Source organism: Primulina huaijiensis, chromosome 1 (assembly GCF_012295235.1).
Source record: "Primulina huaijiensis isolate GDHJ02 chromosome 1, ASM1229523v2, whole genome shotgun sequence".
Taxonomy (NCBI): domain Eukaryota; kingdom Viridiplantae; phylum Streptophyta; class Magnoliopsida; order Lamiales; family Gesneriaceae; genus Primulina; species Primulina huaijiensis.
In genome coordinates, this window is record NC_133306.1 from 13,371,956 (window position 1) to 13,393,199 (window position 21,244).

Consider the following 21,244-nt stretch of genomic DNA (forward strand, 5'->3'; position numbering starts at 1 on the left):
TTCTTTGAACCTTTCAAAGGCTTCAAACTAGTATTTCATCAAATACACATACCCATACCTCGAAAAGTCAACGGTAAAGGTGATGAAGTAGGCATATCCATGCTTAATTGTGATGCTAAGAGGACCGCACACATCGGTATGGATCAAATCCAATAACCCTTTGGCTCGCTCCACATGTCCCTTAAAATGAATTTTGGTCATCTTTCCTTTTAGACAGGATTCACAAGTTGTGACTGAATTAACATCAGACATATCAAAAATGCCTACTCCAATTAGCTTGTTCATCGTTTTTATAGAAATATGTCCTAATCGAGAATGCCATAATTGTGCAAAATTTAAAGTATCTTGTTTTCGTTTGTTTGTTGTTGTTATTGCTTGGACTTTGTTTAGTGGAATATCTTTCAATTTTAAGTTCTAGAGATCGTTTTCAAGTTCTCTAGTACCAATTAAACATTCATTCTTGTAAATGTCGCAAAAACCTTTGCTAAATAAACAAGAAAATCCATCTTTATCAAGCATAGAAATGGAAACAAAGTTTTTCACCAAATCTGGTACAAACAAAACATCTCTTAAAATTAATTTAAAAACATTGTTCAAAAGCAAGTAAACATCTCCTATGGCTTTGGCAGAAACTCTTGCTCCATTATCCATCCTGAAGAAGGTCTCACCTTCCCAAAGCCTCCTACTTTTTCCCATCACCTGCAAGTCATTACAGAGATGTGAGCCACAGCCGGTATCCAATACCCAAGAAGTAGAGTTAATTGAAATGTTTACTTCAATATAGAACATACCGTTTCCAGAACTCTTCTGGGCAAGAAATTCTCTGCAGTTACGCCTCCAATGACCAGGCTTCTTGCAGTGATGACATAGGCCAACAGTCTTGTCAGCTTTAACTGGTGTAGCTGCCACAGCGGGACTCAGAGCTTGCCTCTTCAAGGGCACGTTCTTCTTCGGACGTTGGAAAGAACGCTTCTTTCCCTTCCCAGGTGGACCAGACTTCGTACCAGATGAATAGCCCACATAAAGAACCGACTTCTCTTTCTTGATGGTGGACTCAAAGGTAACAAGCATGTTTACCAACTCCTCAAGGGTCGGCTCCATCTTGTTCATGTTGAAATTCACCACAAAAAGATCAAATGAGCTAGGCAGCGATAAGAACAACACGTCGGTGGTCAACTCCAAAGGCAACATAAGTTCCATGCCAACGAGCTTGTCCACGAGCCCAATCATCTTTAGGCCATGCTCATGGACCGAGGCCCCATCTCGCATGCGCAAAGTGATCAGCTCCTTGACGGTAGCATGCCTAAGAGGATGTGTTTGCTCTCCAAAGAGCTCCTTGAGATGCAAATGAATGTCAGCAGCATTCTTTGCATCCTCAAAACGCCTCTGCTGCTCATCATTTGTGGGGACTCGGACGCTAATTCATTTCTTAATCATTCTTGGGAATAATTGGATCAATTCAATAAATTTGGTCTAAATTTTTTTTTTAAAATACCGTGCGTAACATAATGTAATCAATCTGATATACATATCACAAGTTAAAAGTACAAGTCTTGTACAACATAGATCCATATCAAACTAGGGTTCAACAACTACATATCAAGTGATGAACTTATTCTAATGCTGGGTCCGAATCTCCACGCTAATCTTGTTCTCTCATCCTCTTCTTGACCCTGATCCTGTTCCGCCTGTTGTCATGCACACATACAGACACAACAACAGCCGGATAACTCCGGTGAGAATAATATTCCCAGTATAAACAATGTGTACATGCAATCATATGAATCGATATAAAAAGCATGCAACAGATATCAATAACATGTATCATAATCTGAAAGACATAAATCAATATAAAACTGTAAATAAACTCGTAACTAAACATCTCAGACTCAACTCATTTCTAATCTAGGGATCCCGATTCCTGGACATTGGCATAATATACCGAATCTCCGCAAAAGAAGCTGATCCGCTCCTACGTAACATCGATATAAACGAAGCATCCAGTGTCATGGCATATCCGCCAAAGACTTGGCACCTCCGCCATTGACTAGGCACCTCTGCCCGGACTCAATACATGCTTTGCTATAACTCAACAGACTAAGCATATCAATCTCATAAATTGCAAACATCAATGCAATCAAATAAGTATATGAATTAGGAAAACTCAAGTCAGATCTAACTCGAGTTATATCCTCCCGGTTCAACATTGATTTATACCTTTTCTTGTCGCAGTTCGTCGAAGTCTGGAATTTGAAGCCTGTCAATACTCAATCTTATAATGACAATATCGAGGAGTACAATATCAATATACCACTCAAATCAATACTGGATATAATCAGAATTCAATCTAATTCTGTTTCGACGGCATAACAACACAATCTCGATATACCCAGCAATACAATAACAACAGATACAAATCATAATCCATAATCAATCAACAAACTCAATCTGATACAAAATCTGTATAATGTCAATCAAATTCAATCTGAAAATGATAACAATTCCATAAGGTATCTGTTCTTCAATCCGGTTTCGATTATACGATGTCTAATATCTCAAGAACACCATATATCAATCATATCTGATTCTTTCAATATCATATTTTCAAATCATATCAAAACATGAGAAAACTTACGTTTTTGTGTAGCCGTTGTCGAGAGGATCTCAGAACTGTGTTCGGATTAAACTTCTGATAATCGGATCTCGCACAATCAAATTTCTAAGCTAAAAAGAAGCTTGAGGGATTTTCTGGAAATGGATTCTCGGTTCATGCTGCAACTCTGAAGGAGAAGAACCTTATATACATCCAGCAAGCATGGCAGGACAAGTGTTAATTTTTCGTTCAGCATGGCCCGCGCATATGCGCCAGAAGTTCTGTCCGGAAGCCTTGCTGTTCACCCCCTAGTGCATATGTGCGATATATCTCGCGCATATGCGCGAGATGTTCGGTCTCGCACAATGCTCAGCTCAGTCTTTCGCACATGTGCGCGCCTCCAGAAGCGCATGTGCGCGCAATGTTCTGTTCCGGCTTCTTGGTTACTGCCTTCCTCGCGCATATGCGCGCGAGGTCCTCTGCCTTCGCGCTTGGCCTCTCACGCATATGCGGGCATCTTCTCGCGCATGTGCGCGTGGTCCACTGTTCGACCACCCTTGTGCATGCATTTCCATGTCATTTCTACTCAACTCCCATCAAACGCACTTTAGTCCTTGAAATCTTCATTAATTGAAATGTTGTCAATTAATTCATAGCTAAGTACAGTGCTCAAATCTCAGGCATTACAATTCTCCCCCTCTAAGATATGATTTCGTCCCCGAAATCTTAGGCAAGCAAATCATATGCAATCTACAAAATAACAAAGGCTAACAGAAAAGACTTACATCAGTGAAATAGCTCTGGGAACTCCTGTCTCATGTCTTATTCAGTCTCCCAGGTAGCTTCTTCAATGCCATGACGACTCCATTGAACTTTCACTAATGGAATTGTCTTCGTTCTGAGTTGCTTTTCTTAACGATCAAGAATCTGAATCGGTCATTCAACATAACTCAGAGTGTCATCAAGTTCTGCCTCATCTGGCTGAAGAACATGAGAATCATCAGGGAGATACTTCCGCAACATAGATACATGAAAGACATCATGTATTCCAAATAGAGAAGGAGGAAGTGCAAGTCGGTAGGCACGATCACCTATCCTCTCCAGAATCTCATAAGGACCAATGTAACGAGGAGACAAATTTTGTGGGGACCCGGGCTCTAACTCAATTATCTTTGGGATTAAGTTGATCTTTGCTAGAAAATGTGGGTCAAAACTTTGCTTTTAATAACAAAAACAATTGTATATAAATCATACACAAACGACATCTTTATTTTATTTTAACAAAAGTAGATACACGTCTGGTTCCATTCAAATCGTACAAACTAGAGTTTATTACACATTATATATCAAATGTAAACACTACTAGTTCCCCTACTATGCCCGTAATCACCACTCTAACCTCGCTCTCTCATCCTCTGCGTGACCCTGATCCTGTCCCACCTGTTGTCATGCACACATACAGACACAACAACAGCCGGATACTCCGGTGAGAACAAATCCTAGTATAAAACATGTATACATGCATGTCATGCAAATAACCACAAAATAATAAAACATATATCAGTTACGGATAAAACTCTTTGACTCTTATTATTTGACTCGACTCATATCTAAATCTAGGGATCTTGGTGTGAATAAGACGTAACAATTCTCCCACTTACTCTCCCAATCGTGGTGGCGGTACATCTTATTCCTAGACTTCGGTCATGTCTGTATCGATTCTCTACAATCGGAGTCGATCTTCTCCTATGCTTCGATACCACAGAACATCTAGAAAGTTTGGCAAATCTGCCAATGACTCTTCTATCTCAATGCGTGTAAATAAATCAAGATAAAGCACAAGCATAGCAAGGTATAGAATTCTAGTATGTGATTTTGGGAAACTCGAATCAAATCTAACTCGAGTTGTATCTTCCCGAATCAACATGAATTATATCTTTCTTTCTGTCAATCTGACTCTGTCGAAGTCTCGAACTCTAGGCCTATCAATACTCAATCTGGGAATGACAATATCGAGAAGTACAATACCAATACACCAATCAATTCAATACTGGATATAATCAGAACTAAATCAAATCCTGTTTCGACAGCATAAATGCACAATCTCAATATACCCAACAATACAAGTATCAACAGATAGCAATCTCAACTCATAATCCGTAACAATACAAATCTGATATCAATTCTCACTCAATTCCTCCCGATAATCATAACAATTTCAGAAACAATCTGTTCTTCAATCCGGTTTCAATTATACGATGTCTAACATGTCAAGAACCTCATATATGAATCATATCTGATTCTGAAAATACCATAATTTCAGATCATATCAAAACTTAAGAAAACTTACGTCCGTATGAAGCCTGCGTCAATAGGAACACAGTACTGAAGTCGGATTCAAAATCGGACGGACGGATCTTCCGCAAACTTCAAATTTCTAAGAAAAAAGGCGTAAGGAGAAATCTTCAAAAATTTCTGTCCTCGCACATATTCACAACTCAACAATTGAAATCCAAATCTCGACGTGCTCTGTCTATAATCATATCAATCAATCAAATACTCATCTCAGATTAACAGGATAAAATCTCTGGCATTACAAATTTCCTCGTTTGCCAAATCTGACAATGCCTCTCAAAGGAGAAATCTTAAAAAATACTCTATCTCCGATCTCAAATACCAACGGTCTTCGACGAACATTGGCATATTTGGCCTGTCTGTCTTGAGCTGTCTTCATTCTCTTCTGAATCAACTTCACTTTCTCTGTCATATCTCGAATCATATCAGGCCAAATCTCAGGTACCTCAGAAATATCATCCCAATACAGAGGGGATCTGCAGTTCTTACCATGCAACGCTTCAAACGGTGTCATCTCTATACTCGTCTGATAGCTATTGTTGTACGAGAACTCACAAAGTGGCAAAGAATCTTGCCAACTAGTGCCAAAATCTAGCACTACCGCTCTCAGCATATCCTCCATTGTCTGGATAGTCCGCTTTGACTGTCCATCGGTCTGAGGATGATATGCGGTACTTAGATGTAACTTCATACCGAGAGCCTGCTGCAAACTGTACCAAAAGTGCGAAGTAAACCGAGGATCACGGTCTGATACAACCCACTTCGGCACTCCATGCAAACTGAGAACTTATTTACCAACTTAGCTCTAATTAATTTATTAAATCCCAAAGACATTCTTTTTCTTTAAATTAAATCATTCTTTGACTTAAACTAAATTTAGGAATATTTTTCTTATTATTAATCTTATCTCTAATCTCCAAACTCCGGTCCGACCTCGCGTATTTATCCTGAAAAGATAAAACTAAACATTTACTTTTAAAATAAATAATCATGACTTAAAATTATTAAAATAAACCAAACACTTCATATATATATAAAATATTCATTTTTAATTTAAATAGTAGCAATTATGCATGGCTTATACGTAATCTGGTTTTCGGGTTCTACAACATACGTCCTTGTGTAGCCGTTGTCGAGAGGATCTTAGAACTGTGTTCGGATTCAACTTCTGATAATCGGATCTCGCACAATCAAATTTCTAGGCTAAAAAGAAACTTGAGGAATTTTCTGGAAATGGATTCTCGGTTCATGCTGCAACTCTGAAGGAGAAGAACCTTATATACATCCAGCAAACATGGCAGGACAGGTGTTAATTTTTCGTTCAGCATGTCTCGCGCATGCATATGCGCGCCCAAGGCTCGCGCATATGTGCCGGAAGTTCTGTCCTGAAGCCTTGCTGTTCACCCCCTCGCGCATATGCGCGACATATCTCACGCATATGAGCGAGATGATCTGTCTCGCACAATGCTCAGCTCAGTCTTTCGCGCATGTGCGCGCCTCCAGATGCTCATGTGCGCGCAATGTTCTGTTCCGGCTTCTTGGTTACTGCCTTCCTCGCGCATATGCACGCCACTTCTCACGCATATGCGCGAGGTCCTCTGCCTTCGCGCTTGGCATCTTGCGCATATGTGCGCATCTTCTCGCGCATGTGCGCGTGGTCCATTGTTCGACCACCCTTGTACATGCATTTCCATGTCATTTCTACTCAACTCCAATCAAACGCACTTTAGTCCTTGAAATCTTCATTAATTGAAATGCTGTCAATTAATTCATAGCTAAGTACAGTGCTCAAATCTCAGGCATTACATCATTAATAGAAGCCTGCGTATAACACTTGGCGTTCAAGTCATGGTGTAACTGTAATATCCAAGCCTAGTGATCGGTACGGTTTAAGATTTCATATGTTTATGGACTATTTGGTTATGTTTAAGCATAGTTTTGATGTTAAGGATTGTGATTTATGGTTTATAGTATTGTTGTTTATAGTTGATGTGTGGCGTTATTGTAGCCTCGTTGCGATTTAATTCATGGTAATTCGTATGTTGAGCCAATTGTTATGAGGCCAATTGGAGTGGTTAGATAAGACATAGAGGTGTAACTCTCTTATTTTGAGTTTTGTTCAAATCATTGTGGAAGGTAAGCCAAAAGTGCCCTGAAGTGTGTCGTGTGTTTCGATGTTCCTCCAGTGACAGATGTTGGGAGATTTAGCATAACGTTTTACTCAAACCTCCAAATAATCTGATATTTGGAGAGGTTCAAGAAAAGGCATAGAGCTATAACTTTGTAGTTTACCATTTTTCCAAATTATGAAGGGAAGAGGCGATTCGGAGGCGATCTTTGGAGAAGCTGTGCGCAGAGTAATCAGAGTGCACCCGCACTCCAAAAGTTAGTGCACCCGCTGTGACCAGAGTGCACCCGCGCTTCAAAATGTAGCGCACCCGCGGTCTACTGTTTCAGATTTTTGTATGAGGTGCCGAAGGCATAGCGCACCCGCGGTGCAAGGGCTAGCGCACCCGCGGTCTATGAACAGTAAAAACGTGTTTTCGAGATTTAAGTGATATAATAGAAGAGTTGGTTCACTTTTCCCTCATTTCTCTCCTCACTTCTCGATTCTTCACTCCAAGGAAGAGCTAGGGTTCTAATTTCCTTCAATTGTTCCTTTGATTCAAGCTTCTTGTTGGAATTTTGAAGTGAGATCAAGTTCATTCTGGGTTCAAGGAGCTAAGGTAAGCTTATGGTTTAGTTATTGTTTGATTTTGATGTTGGTGGAAATTATGGAGATTGTGATTGTGTTGGTTTTATGAAGTTTATGGTATCGATTTATGATTATTGAGATGTTGATGGTGAAGTTTATGGTTTATTGTTGTAGGTTGTGTACCAAGAGAGTAGATTCAAGGTTCCAAGTGTTGTAAGTGGAATTTCATTTCTTGTGCTCACATGATAATATATGTATTGTGTTTCAATGGTTTTAAAGTGTTATTCCCTTCCATTTGATTCATGCTATGTATTAATACACCTTGTTGTATATTAGAGGCATTTTATGTCTCAACCATGTCAAAGGGAATACAAGAGAAAAGATAGTCTTCAAAGTGTTTGTTTTAATGCCAAAGAGAGAATTCAAATGTTTTATTGGATTGATAGATACATAGCCAGAGATTGCATGCAATAAGTTGATCAACGACCACAGGCTTATATCCCTCAGAGTTATTGATTCATATCGATGGGATAGAGGCACAGAGACAGAGATACTATATAGATATCAATCCAACAGAGAAAAGAGAAATACCATCGTTATTATTATTCATTCTATGATATTCATATTTCAGAGTTGATGGTATTTAATGTTTTCAAAGTCATGTTTTACAGGGTATGATATATGTACATTGCTATGTAAGAGTTCCACTTGCTGATTTTCATACTCATTTCAGTTATTCATGTGATGCAGATAAGAGCGACGGGCCGAGACGTTGATTGGAGCAGGGGTCATATGCATAAGAGAAGGAAGGAAGAAGACTATTTTGCAAGTATTTTGACATGATCACAAAAATGATAGTTTGTATTTTGTTGTATCATTTGATTGATCATGTATTAACTTTTGTTTATATATATTGTAATGTATTTTAAATCCTTCCTCCCTTCAAAGAAAATTTTAAATTTCCGCTGCTATTTTATTAAAACCGTCCAGAGGGCTTACAGTAACGCCCCAGATTCGACGACTGTCCTCACTGTACCCAGACGAGTCTTTCGAGCGTGCTTATGTCCTCACTCACACGCACCCTAGAAAACTTCCGAGGAGGTCACCCATCCCAGAATTGCCCCAAGTCAAGCACGCTTCACTTTGGAGTTCTTATGTGATGAGCTACCGAAAAGAAGATCCACCTTCGTTGTATGAGTAGTACACATCAAATCTTTTAAGCCCTCTTCAACTGTACAATCCATTACATTGAACAGTCTTGAAATCCCTCTCCTTCCGGTGTAAAATCGGTTCATTCATGTTCCCTCCCCCTAGAAGCCTGCCAGGAGCCGCTCATTGTCCGTGCAACCTCATGGCACCAGCGATCACCCCCCGCCCTCTTCGGCCCAGGGCCTCACATGCCCATCAGCTTCCGCTTGGTTCGTCCCCGAACCCACACCGTACTAAGAGAGGTCGGCTCTGATACCAACTGTAACGCCCCAGATTCGACGACTGTTCTCACTGTACCAAGACGAGTCTTTCCAGCGTGCTTATTTCCTCACTCACACGCACCCTAGGAAATTTCCCAGGAGGTCAACTATCCCAGAATTGCCCCAAGTCAAGCACGCTTAACTTTGGAGTACTGATGGGATCCGGTGTATTAGTGCTTGTATGATCGCGCCCACGATCTTGAATTAGCGGCTGTGGTATTCGCATTGAAAATATGGAGGCATTATCTGTATGGCGAGAAATGTGAAGTTTTCACAGATCATAAGAGCTTGAAATATTTATTCTCACAGAAGGAACTTAATATGCGACAGAAGAGGTGGTTAGAACTTGTTAAAGATTATGATGTGACCATTAGCTACCGCCCAGGTAAAGCAAATGTCGTTGCAGATGCTTTGAGCCGCAAGTCAGTTTCTTGTTTGAGCTCGTTGATTCAGAAGCCGTTGTTATTGGATCTTTAGAGGAGCGATATCGCTATAGTAGAGCAAGGGACCATCGCTGGACTTTCAGCTTTGGTTATTCGACCTACGTTGACAGATAGGATACGACGGGAGCAGCATACTGACAATCAGTTGATGGAATTGCGAGCCAAAGCTGATAAGAAAGGACATACAGAGTTTGCGATGAAAACTGATGATTTGTTAACATGGAGAGGTCGGATATGTGTTCCCAGTGGTAATGACATTCGTCGGGATGTTTTGACAGAGGCTCATACAGCTCTATACTCGATACATCTAGGTAGCACCTAGATGTATCAGGATTTCCGACGTCTATACTGGTGACCAGGTATGAAAACTGTTATTGCAAAGTTTATATCCGAATGTCTAACATGTCAGCAAGTAAAGATTGAGCATCAAACACCTGCTAGGACTTTGCAATCTCTGCCGATACCTCAGTGGAAGTGGGAGCACATCACCATGGACTTCGTAACGGGACTTCCAAGAACACCAAAAGGTTACAACTCCATCTGGGTGATTGTTGACATGTTAACCAAGTCGGCTCATTTTCTTCCGGTCAAGACGACGTTTACAAAGAACCAGTATGCTGAAGTCTATGTAGCTGAGATTGTGAGACTTCATGGAATCCCTGTGTCAATTGTATCTGATCGCGACCCAAGGTTTACTTCTGAATTCTGGAAGAGCTTGCACAGAACTTTGGGCACCAGATTGGCTTTTAGCTCAGCATATCATCCTCAGAGTGACGAGCAGTCAGAGAGGGTGATTCAGATTCTGGAAGATATTCTACGAGCCTGCACGATTGATTTTCCTGGTAGCTGGGATTCTAAATTGCCACTTGTCGAATTTACATAAAACAATAGTTATAAGGGGACGATTGGCATGGCACCATACGAGGCATTGTACGGCAGAAAACGTAGGTCACCGTTGAACTGGGATGAAGTCGGTGAATGAAAGATGTTAGGACCAGAATTGGACCAATAGATAGCTGATGTAATTGCTTTAATCAGGACAGAATGAAGACGGCCCAATCCAGACAGAAAAGTTATGCCAATAACCGAAGAAGGCCTTTGGAGTTTGAAGTTGGAGATCACGTATTTGTCAAAATTGCTCCTCTCAAAGGCATTATGAGATTTGGTAGGAAAGGAAAGCTGAGCCCAAGATTTATCAGTCCATGTGAAATTCTAGACAGGATTGGAGGAAGAGCATATCGTTTAGCCTTACCGCCGGCCTTGGATAGAGTCCACAATGTATTTCACGTCTCAATGCTCAGGAAGTACATTTCAAACCCTTCCCATGTTCTTAGACATGAACCGTTGGTATCAGAGCCGACCTCTCCTAGTACGGTGTGGGTTCGGGGACGAACCAAGCGGAAGCTAGTTGGCATGTGAGGCCCGGGGCCGAAGAGGGCGGGGGGTGATCGCCGGTGCCATGAGGTTGCACGGACAATGAGTGGCTCCTGGCAAGCTTTTAGGCGGAGGGAACATGAATGAACCGATCTTACACCGGAAGGAGAGGGATTCCGAGCCTGTTCAATGTAATTGACTGTACAAATGAAGATGGCTTAAAAGATTTGATATGTACTACTCATACCACGAAGGTGCATCTTTTTTTCGGTAGCTCATCACATAAGAACTCCAAAGTTAAGCGTGCTTGACTTGGGCAATTCTTGGATGGGTGACTTCCTGGGAAGTTTCCTAGGGTGCGTGTGAGTCAGGATATAAGCACGCTGGAAAGACTCGTCTTGGTACAGTGAGGACAGTCGTCGAATCTTGGGCGTTACACATGGTCACACCAATCGTTGTAAGTCTGCATATCCTCAGGCGTGCAGCCAGTCGGAGCCTCAACAGGGGGCGACTCAGAAAGTGTATATGCTATCCTTTCCAAATTCAAGACGATTTTCAGGTTTCTTAGCCAAGTGAGGTAATTAGGTCCAGTTAATATGTGTTTTTCGAGTATTGCAGATAGCGGATTGCGAATCTAATACATTGTCAAAATTTGTACTGAAAAGTAAAACAGATAAATGTTAATGACTATTTTAAAATATTTGGTAAGATATAAAGTATGGACTTTTACTTTATAAATATTTACTCCCACTGTTTTGATATCTTTCACTACCTTCTAGTGAAAACGGGAAACTCCTTTCCTCAGTAGGTACGTAAGGTCCAATTAGAAAAATTTTGATCTCGAATAATATCAGCCAATCATAATTCCTAAAAGGAAGTTTCCAATTGCATCTCCATGCAACCCTTTACGTAAACTTTTGTCTCACGTTTGATTATGACCCAATAATATGACGTCGTTCATCTTTACATGTCAAGCCTTACCCATCGATGTTGAACCTTAATGGACGGTCGCCATGAGTTCCCTCAATAATATGAGCCGAAATCATGGGAGTTCCACGTAGTTCACATCACCATGTCAATGGATGTCACAGCTTTCCGGTGTCCAGGGCCCCCCAATAATATGAGTCGAGCCCCAAACACGGGTAGCGTTCATCATGAACCCATTGTCGATGGAAGACATGGAAATTATAAACTCCTTTATAATTCCCCTTTTTGGGCTTGATATTCATTTTGAATCTTATTCACAATGAGGGTTTTTAATTTTGAAAGGTCTCATCATTAATTTTATTTAAAAACTTGCCATGTTTGATCGTATGATTGCCGGATTCATGCAACTTTGTTATTATCATAATAGTAACGCACATACTCATTATTTATAACATATCATGCATATATTATAAACAGTAAACAAAACAAGGATAATCAATCGCCCCAAAACTAACGGCCCGTGTGAGCTAAGCACGGGCCTAGGTCCATGAAAGGGATAGGTTAGGGTGCCCGGTTGCCCAACGGAAGTTTAAAATTTGTTTGAACAAGAACATGAAAACCGAGCACCCACTAAGTGTGTAGCAAATATGAAAACACACAAATGTCATACATAGGGTGTTTAGAATTTTTACCTATCAATCACAATGGATTGATGAAGGCTCCAACTTAGTTGATATACAACTATGCTCTTGAATGGAAAACACAATCTACAAGCTTCCTTTGAGCACTCCTTGCTCAAAAATTAAGCCCACCACCAACAAGCTAGAACATCTCTTATTTTGCACTAGAAAAATAAGAGGATTTTTCTTTGAGAAGTGTAGGGAATCTTCAACAATTGAAGAAGCCAAATTGGAGAGAAAAGAGGCTAGAAATTTCGGCCATGGAGTGTGGGAGGAGAGAAGGAGGAGTTTTCTTGGTGTGTGAAAAAGTGAAAAGTAGCATGTGCATGCCATGCCTTGTTTATTGAAAAGTTATCTCCAACCTTTCACCTCCCAAGCATGTAAAATATTTGGGCTTGTAACAATTACAAAGCCCATGGACTTTTATTTAAATATCTCAAACTCATTTGAGACCATTTAAACTTTACTTGATTTTACCAAGCCCACTAGTTAAATAATTATTTCCTATTGAGCTCTACAAGACCCAATATTATTTAATTAACTCAACACTTGAATTAATTTAATTATTTGGACTCTACTAGGCCCACTAGTGTTTAATTAATTCAACACTTGAATTAATTTAATTTAGTTCATAATAATGTTTATGAAAATCACAATTTTCAAATACATTATTTATTTGACCAACTTTTAATTTAGGAACAATTCCACAAATTAAAAAATTACATTCCCCTCATAGAATTCATATCCTATTTTTCTTTATGCTTATAAACTCTTTTATAAGCCGTTCAACACATTGAATTATTTTACTTCTCAACGGGATCTAGAAAGCTAGTACTTGTGTGGCCCTCAATGGTTCATTGATACAACTAGTCGTCGGTTCACATCTCCATGTGATTCGGACTAAACATGTCCTTATACGAGCATACCCCAATTGCTCCATTCTTAATTATCAACTCCTTGATAATAAGAACGTCAGAACTCAAGTCTGATAGTACCCAACCAATCATGTTAAACGCCTAGCAGCATCGCTTACATGATTCCCTAGGTATCAAATGATAGTGCCTGCAAGAACCATTCAATTATGGTTAGCGTACAGTACGGTCCCTTCAACTCATATATCCCGACCGATTCGACAACCATTAGTATATCGAGAGTTGTCAATTAATCGATACTATGTGTCATGTCGTAGTTGCATCGATGGTGTAATCAATGAAACCCCTTTCATAATTACCACCATACTCTGATCAGAGATTTCATACTACATACACATAGGATATCCATACTCGAAGGTAAGCGGTGAATCCCCGACTACAATGCATCGACTCCTATATGTTTCGACAAAACACCCAACCTTGCCACCTGATGACCCCATATGAGTTGGTAAACAAGTCAAAGTGCAATGCTAGCACATAGAGTCTCAATGTTGTCCCGGGTCATAAAGACCAATGGTGTACAACCATAAACTAGGACGTTTCCACTCGATACGTGAGAACACTTGGAAAGTCCTAAATGGAAGGTTGTTCAGTGCACTCTACCAGGAGCACCTATCTGCATGCTCGGACATCACAATGTCCCCTACCAATGAAACATGGTACTCACATCGCAGATACTAGTCTCGAACTCGAGCGGCCTATATCCTTCTTAGCGACGGCTGAATCGACTAGGAACTGTTTAGAATATACAGTATTCCAAATATGAGTTTCATGATACTCATCATAAGAGCATCTCATATTCTTTCTACTATTTGTAAATTTAAGGACTTTATCTATGCAAGTAGCATGGGTATACAGATAAAGAAGTGCCAAAACAATAATTTCAAATATTATTAAAATAAAGACTTTTTATACATAAAGTTTCATTGTGAACCCTAGGCCAACACTTGGCTCGACGGGCACCTACTCTAAGAATCTCCCACTAGCACTAGAGCCAACTACCCATATGCTTCAAACCCATCGATTCGCGATGCTTCTCGAATAATGGTCCAGGTAAAGGCTTAGTTAGCGGATCAGCAACATTATCTGCGGAGGATGTGGTACTTTCTCAATACGTGTTTGGACTTCTGATGAGACCTTGGCTCCTTTGCTTGAGAAATTGCTCCCGTGTTGTCACAAAACACCAGGACAGGAGGAACTCCATTAGGAATGACGCCCAACTCTTGGACGAAATTCCTTATCCAAATAGCCTCCTTTGTTGTAGCTGATGCAGCAATGTATTCGGCCTCAGTGGTGGAATCCGTAGTACTGTCTTGCTTGGAACTCTTCAAGAGACATCAGCACCATTGAGCATGAATACAAACCCAGAGGTTGACTTCGAGTCATCGATATCGCTTTGGAAGCTAGAGTCGGTATAGCCATCTAATTTCAGTTCTCCACCCCCATAGACCAAGAACAACTTATTGGTCCTTCTCAAATACTTGAGGATGTCTTTCACAGCTTTCCAGTGTGGAAGACCAGGGTTCAATTGTAACGACCCATTACAGGCCCAGTGTACCGCCCATACGGCCAACTGCCCCGATAAACCCAAGGCTATCCCGATCTTGGGCTCTCTCAAGGGGCCTTTTCCTTAAGTGCTCACGTCGCCATCCTGGAACATGTATGTTTGGCTCAGGAAAGTGTTATAAGTGTGGTAGTCCAGACCACTTATTTCTGCAGTGCCCTCAGAGGAATCCGCCTACCCAGGGCAGNAAGAACTCTGGCCTTTGCATGTCTATAAGTTTAGTTCTTGTAACTATTGGGTTCAACTTAGAGTTCCGATCTTTCAGGGAGGATTTTTATATCTGGTTCCGCTACGAAGGCCTTGATAGATTCAGGGGCCACTCACTCATTTATTTCGGAGGTCTTTGCTAATTTCCTCAAGGTCAAGACAGTTGGGCTAGATGTAGCCTATTCAGTAGTATTGCCGTCAGGCGAGGAGATGGCAGCTACCAATGTGATCCGAGACGTAGACCTGGAGCTGCATGGAAATCTTGTATATGCGGATCTTATAGTGTTGTCGATGCCAGAGTTTGACATCATCTTAGGGATAGACTGGCTATTGCGGAACAGAGTGTTGATAGACTTCCAGCGGAGATCTGTTCTAGTCCGACCGCCGGGAATGGAGCAGTTCTTATTTGAGCCAGACAGGTACTTTCCTTTACCGTGCATTATACCTTATGTTCAGGCTAGGAAGCTCATGCATAGAGGGTGTCGGGCATTTTTAGCAACCTTTATATCTGTCCCCGAGGCACCAAGTCAGTCAGCCGCAGATGTTCCGATTGTCAGAGATTTCTTAGAAGTTTTTCCCGAGGACGTCTTTGGTATGCCACCCGAGCGAGAGGTGGAGTTTTCTATTGAGCTTATGCCAGGTACGACTCCGATATCCAAAGCGCCGTACCGATTAGTGCCGACAGAGATGACAGAGCTTAAGAAGCAGATTCAGGAACTTCTAGACAAGGAGTTCATTCGCCCGAGTTTTTCACCATGGGGCGCGCCAGTTTTGTTTGTGAAGAAGAAGGATGGCTCGATGCGGCTCTGCATTGACTACCGGGAATTGAACAGGGTTACAGTGAAAAACAAATACACCCTCCCGCGGCTTGAGGATTTATTTGATCAGTTGCAGGGAGCTTCAGTATTCTCCAAGATTGATCTGCGTTCTGGTTATCACCAGTTGAGGGTGAAAGACGCCGATGTTTCGAAGACTGCTTTCAGGATTCGTTATGGCCACTACGAGTTCCTTGTGATGCCGTTCCGTTTGACGAATGCGCCAGCGATCTTCATGGATCTCATGAATCGCGTAGTTCAGCCGTATCTTGATCAGTTCGTGATAGTATTCATAGACGACATTCTTGTCTACTCAAAGAATCACGAGGATCACAGCAGACACCTGTCCACAGTGTTGCAGACCTTGCAGAAGCACAAGTTATTCGCCAAGTTCAGTAAGTGCGAATTCTGGTTAGAAAAGGTGGCGTTCTTAGGCCACATTGTTTCTAGCAGCGGTATTGAGGTAGACCCAGCAAAAGTTGCAGCAGTCAGAGATTGGGTTGTGCCGCAGAATGCATCTGAGATCCGCAGTTTTCTTGGGTTAGCAGGATATTATCGGAAATTCATTCAGGGATTCTCCTCTATTGCCGTTCCACTCACATCATTGACCAAGAAGAATGCTAAATTTGTGTGGAGCGAGGAGTGTCAGAAGAGCTTCGATACTTTGAAGCAAGCTCTTATCTCAGCACCAGTTTTGGCTATGCCATCAGGGCCCGGAGATTTTGTTCTGTATACCGATGCTTCGAAGCTCGGTCTAGGCGCAGTATTGATGCAGCATGGAAAGGTAATAGCATATGCTTCTAGACAGTTGAAAACTCATGAGAAGAACTACCCTACCCATGATCTAGAGTTGGCCGCCGTGGTTTTTGCCTTGAAGATTTGGAGGCATTATTTGTATGGAGAGAAGTGCCAGATCTTTACCGACCACCAGAGCCTCAAGTACTTCTTTACGCAGAAAGAGCTGAATATGCGTCAGAGGCGATGGTTGGAGCTTGTGAAAGATTATGACTGTGACATTAGCTACCACCCGGGTAAAGCTAATGTAGTTGCGGATGCATTGAGCAGAAAAGTCGCAGTGATGGCTCATTTGACGATTCAGAGACCTCTTCAGTCTGAGATGCAGAGGTTTGAACTAGCGACATATCCTCGAGGTAGGGTTCCCCGTCTATCTACCTTGACTATCCAGTCTTCTCTCATTGACCGTATTCGCAGTAATCAGCCAGCAGATGAGCAGTTGGCAAAGTGGAAGCAGCGAGATGAGGCCAAGGACGGTGTCTTGTATACAGTTAGTGACGGTATTGTCAGATATCGAGACATGATATGGGTTCCTAGCAGTGATTCTATCCGATCAGATATTCTATCAGAGGCCCATATGTCGCCGTACTCGATTCATCTAGGGAGTACGAAGATGTACAAAGACCTGCAGTTATTGTACTGATGGCCAGGAATGAAGAAGGATATCAGACGTTTTGTATCCGAGTGTCTGACTTGTCAGTTAGTGAAGGCAGAGCCTCAGAGACCAGTAGGTTTGCTCAAGCCTCTCCCTATTCCCGAGTGGAAGTGGGAGAATGTTACCATGGACTTTGTGACCGGTTTACCGAAGTCAGTCAGAGGATCTAATGCTATCTGGGTGATTGTCGATCGTCTTACCAAATCAGCGCACTTCTTGGCTATCAAGACGACTTTCACCATGGTTCAGTATGCTGAGTTGTATATCTCGGAGATAGTCCGACTTCATGGTACTCCCGTTTCTATCGTATCTGACAGAGACCCTAGATTCACTTCCTCGTTTTGGAAGAGTTTGCATTCGACCATGGGTACGAAGTTGCTGTTTATCACAGCTTTCCATCCGTAGACAGATGGACAGTCGGAGCGAGTTATTCAGATTTTTGAGGATCTTCTCCGTGCTTGTGTTATTGATTTCTCCGGGAGTTGGGAGTCGAACTTGCCATTAGTGGAGTTCACCTATAACAACAGCTTTCAGTCGTCTATAGGAATGGCTCCGTATGACGCATTGTATGGTCGCAAGTGTAGATCTCCTGTTCATTGGGATGAGGTAGGAGAGAGAGCCGAGCTGGGTCCGGAGATTATTCAGCAGACTGTCGATGTAGTAGCCCAGATCCGTGACAGGATGAGGACTGCTCAGAGTCGACAGAAGAGTTATGCGGACCAGCGGAGGAGAGATTTAGAGTTCGCCGTGGGCGACCATGTCTTTGTGAAAGTGGCACCTATGAAGGGTGTAATGCGATTTGGTAAGAAAGGGAAGCTCAGTCCGAGATTCATTGGACCATTCGAGATCCTTGACAGAGTTGGAACGCTAGCTTATCGTGTTGCTCTTCCGCCGAATCTGGCCGGAATACACAATGTAATCCACGTCTCTATGCTGAGGAAGTATATGGCAAATCCTTCGCATGTACTGAACTTTGAGCCGTTGCAGCTTACTCCGAACCTGTCTTATGAGGAGAGACCAGTTCAGATCCTAGACAGACAGGAAAGGAAGCTTCGAAACAAACTGGTTAAGCGAGTTAAAGTCAAGTGGCTTAACCACTTAGAGGAGGAAGTTACGTGGGAATCTGAGCCAGAGATGAGGAGCCGGTACCCAGAGCTATTCGGTAAGTTTTAATTTCGATGACGAAATTTCTTTTAAGGGGGGAGGATTGTAGAACCCGTAACTTGGACTGCGTATAAGCCATGCATAATTTCTATTATTTAAATTAAAATTAGGAGATTTGGCAGCTCCCATTCTTGGCCAAGACAACAACAATAGCAAGGTTTCTTCATTTTCGTTGCCGTGTCTCCCGATCCGACGTATTGTGTTGTTTATTATAAAAACAACTTAAGGCATGTCTATATTATTTCTTTGCTCTTCAATTAAGTTATATATCTATTTTTAAACCATTACATGTGCTTGATCCATGACAAAACCGAAATCATGTCAAGAAACCTTCTAAAATTCTGTGCAGTATGTTTTTGGCTTTCATTTATGTCTCACGGTTTTGGCTTGTTTTGTGGTTCAGGAGGTTGGCTCGATTGCCAAGCACCCAAGGTTGCATCTAGACATGATTTAGAGTGTGTTAGGAAGGTGTTAGTCCATTGGTTTAAGTCTCTTTCCCCCCAACAACACTGAATGGACAGCAACTCTTCATAGTGCAGATTTGAGTCTCGATTTTCTTGGTTTGTTGTCTAAGGTATATGTTCGGACCTTGGCTGCCCTAGGGGCTGTAGCCATGGTTAGAGCCTCTCCTTAGCATGTCTAGGACGTGACCAAGATGACCTTTCATGGCTTGGTTCATGGTCTCATCGGTTTATAAAATAAACAAGACAAGTGCCCCTTCGGTTTTCATTTCTGTTTTGTGTGTGTAGTTTCGGTTTTTAGGTTGGGGGTGGATCTTGGTTGGCTTCTAGCCCTTAGCCATGGTTCACACAATACCTAATGATCTTTAGATCATGCCATGGTCGATCATATGGAAACTGGAATGATACATGACAGCAAGAACAAGCAACACTCTCCACGGTACAGCATCTGTGTTCTCGGGTGAAGCTTTGAATTGTTTTGGTGGTTGCTTGGATTGTGGTTGGACTAGGGCCCTTAGCCATGGTTCAAGCCACACCTTAGGATGTTGATAAGAGGTTCTGGTCGGTGGTTTAAGCCCCAATGACCATTAGCCTTGTAATCGAAGCGAAGCAAGCACAGCTGCTGCCGCTGGAATTTTACAGAAGCTTGAGCTTCGGTTCAGAGGTCACGTACGAGTTATTGGTTGGCTTTTAGCCAATGGACTTGGATTTTACAGTACCTTATTGAGTTAGAAAGGTCATGTTTTTGGCCATTTGTGCTTTTCTTAAGTTTAGAAGTCGTACGAGAATTTACGGTGCAATGTGCCAAAGTGACTCTCGAAATAGCGTTTCATGATTTTGGCCTCCATGCATAATTTTTGTATATTACAGCCCTTGGTATATATTTTCCAGTATTTTAGGTGTATTTTAATCATGACTAAACGATGGTTTGATGTTGGTTCGAGTTGGTACGGAGTCATGGTTAGATACTAAGTTTGTTGGGCGTAATTGTCTCGCTTTTAGTTTGATTATGAGATGTTGGTCAAGTTGAGATTATTTGCATGTGTATCATGTTAGAATTAGGTCGCAGCGAGCCTGAGAATGATCCAAATCAATTGGTAAATTAAAACATGATAATAATTATATTACGTGCATAAAAATAGAAAATGTTTATTTTTGAGATATATGCGATATGTCTTGTGGCCACCTTACGCTTATGGGATTTCTTCATCCGGTGACTTACGACCGGTTTATGATTATGTATGGGTATGGATATCCAGTCGAAGGGCTCTGATGATCTCTACCACCCAATATACTGTGGTTTAGTCTGATCAGACGTGCATGTTATGTTATGGGCCACTTGCGTAGAAACATTATCTCTACAAAAAAAAAAAAAATTTACGATATGATATGTTATGACAGAGCTCTATCGAGCAAAGCTTTTACGTATGATTTTCAGTTATGCAAGTAAATATAATTACTCATGATACGATTTTCACGTTACGCTTTATGATACGATATTTTTACTTTGCATGCGATTTTATGATATATTTACTTGTTATTCACGATAAATGCATGCTGAGTCTTTAGACTCACTAGACTTGATTGTTGTAGGTACTGACGATGCAGAAGCTGAGGGCGTGGACCAGTGAGTTAGCTCGGATCGGTGGTAGTACGAACCCGAGGACCTCACGTTTAGTTATTCAGTTTTATGTTTAAACTCTTGTTAAAACTTTTATATATTTTAAGTTATTGTTTAAAATATTATTCAATTTCCGCTGCTATGTTTATGTTAAACCGTTGAGTTATTTTACGAAAGTTTTTATACATTGCAGGTTTATTTATTTAAAGAGAAAAATTTTAATAATTCCGAAAAATTATGAATACGAAATACGGGTCGTCACAATCTATATAGATCTGTATTCCCAATACAAAAGATGCTTCACCCAAGTCCTGTATCGAGAACTTACTTGCCAACTATATTTTAGTTGATTGCAACATTCCTACATCATTCTCAATTAGTAGAATGTCATCAACATAAAGCACCAGGAATGTCACAGCACTCCCACTGACCTTCTTATACACACAGGGTTCCTCAGGATTCTTAGTAAAACCAAACTCTTTGATTGTACTATC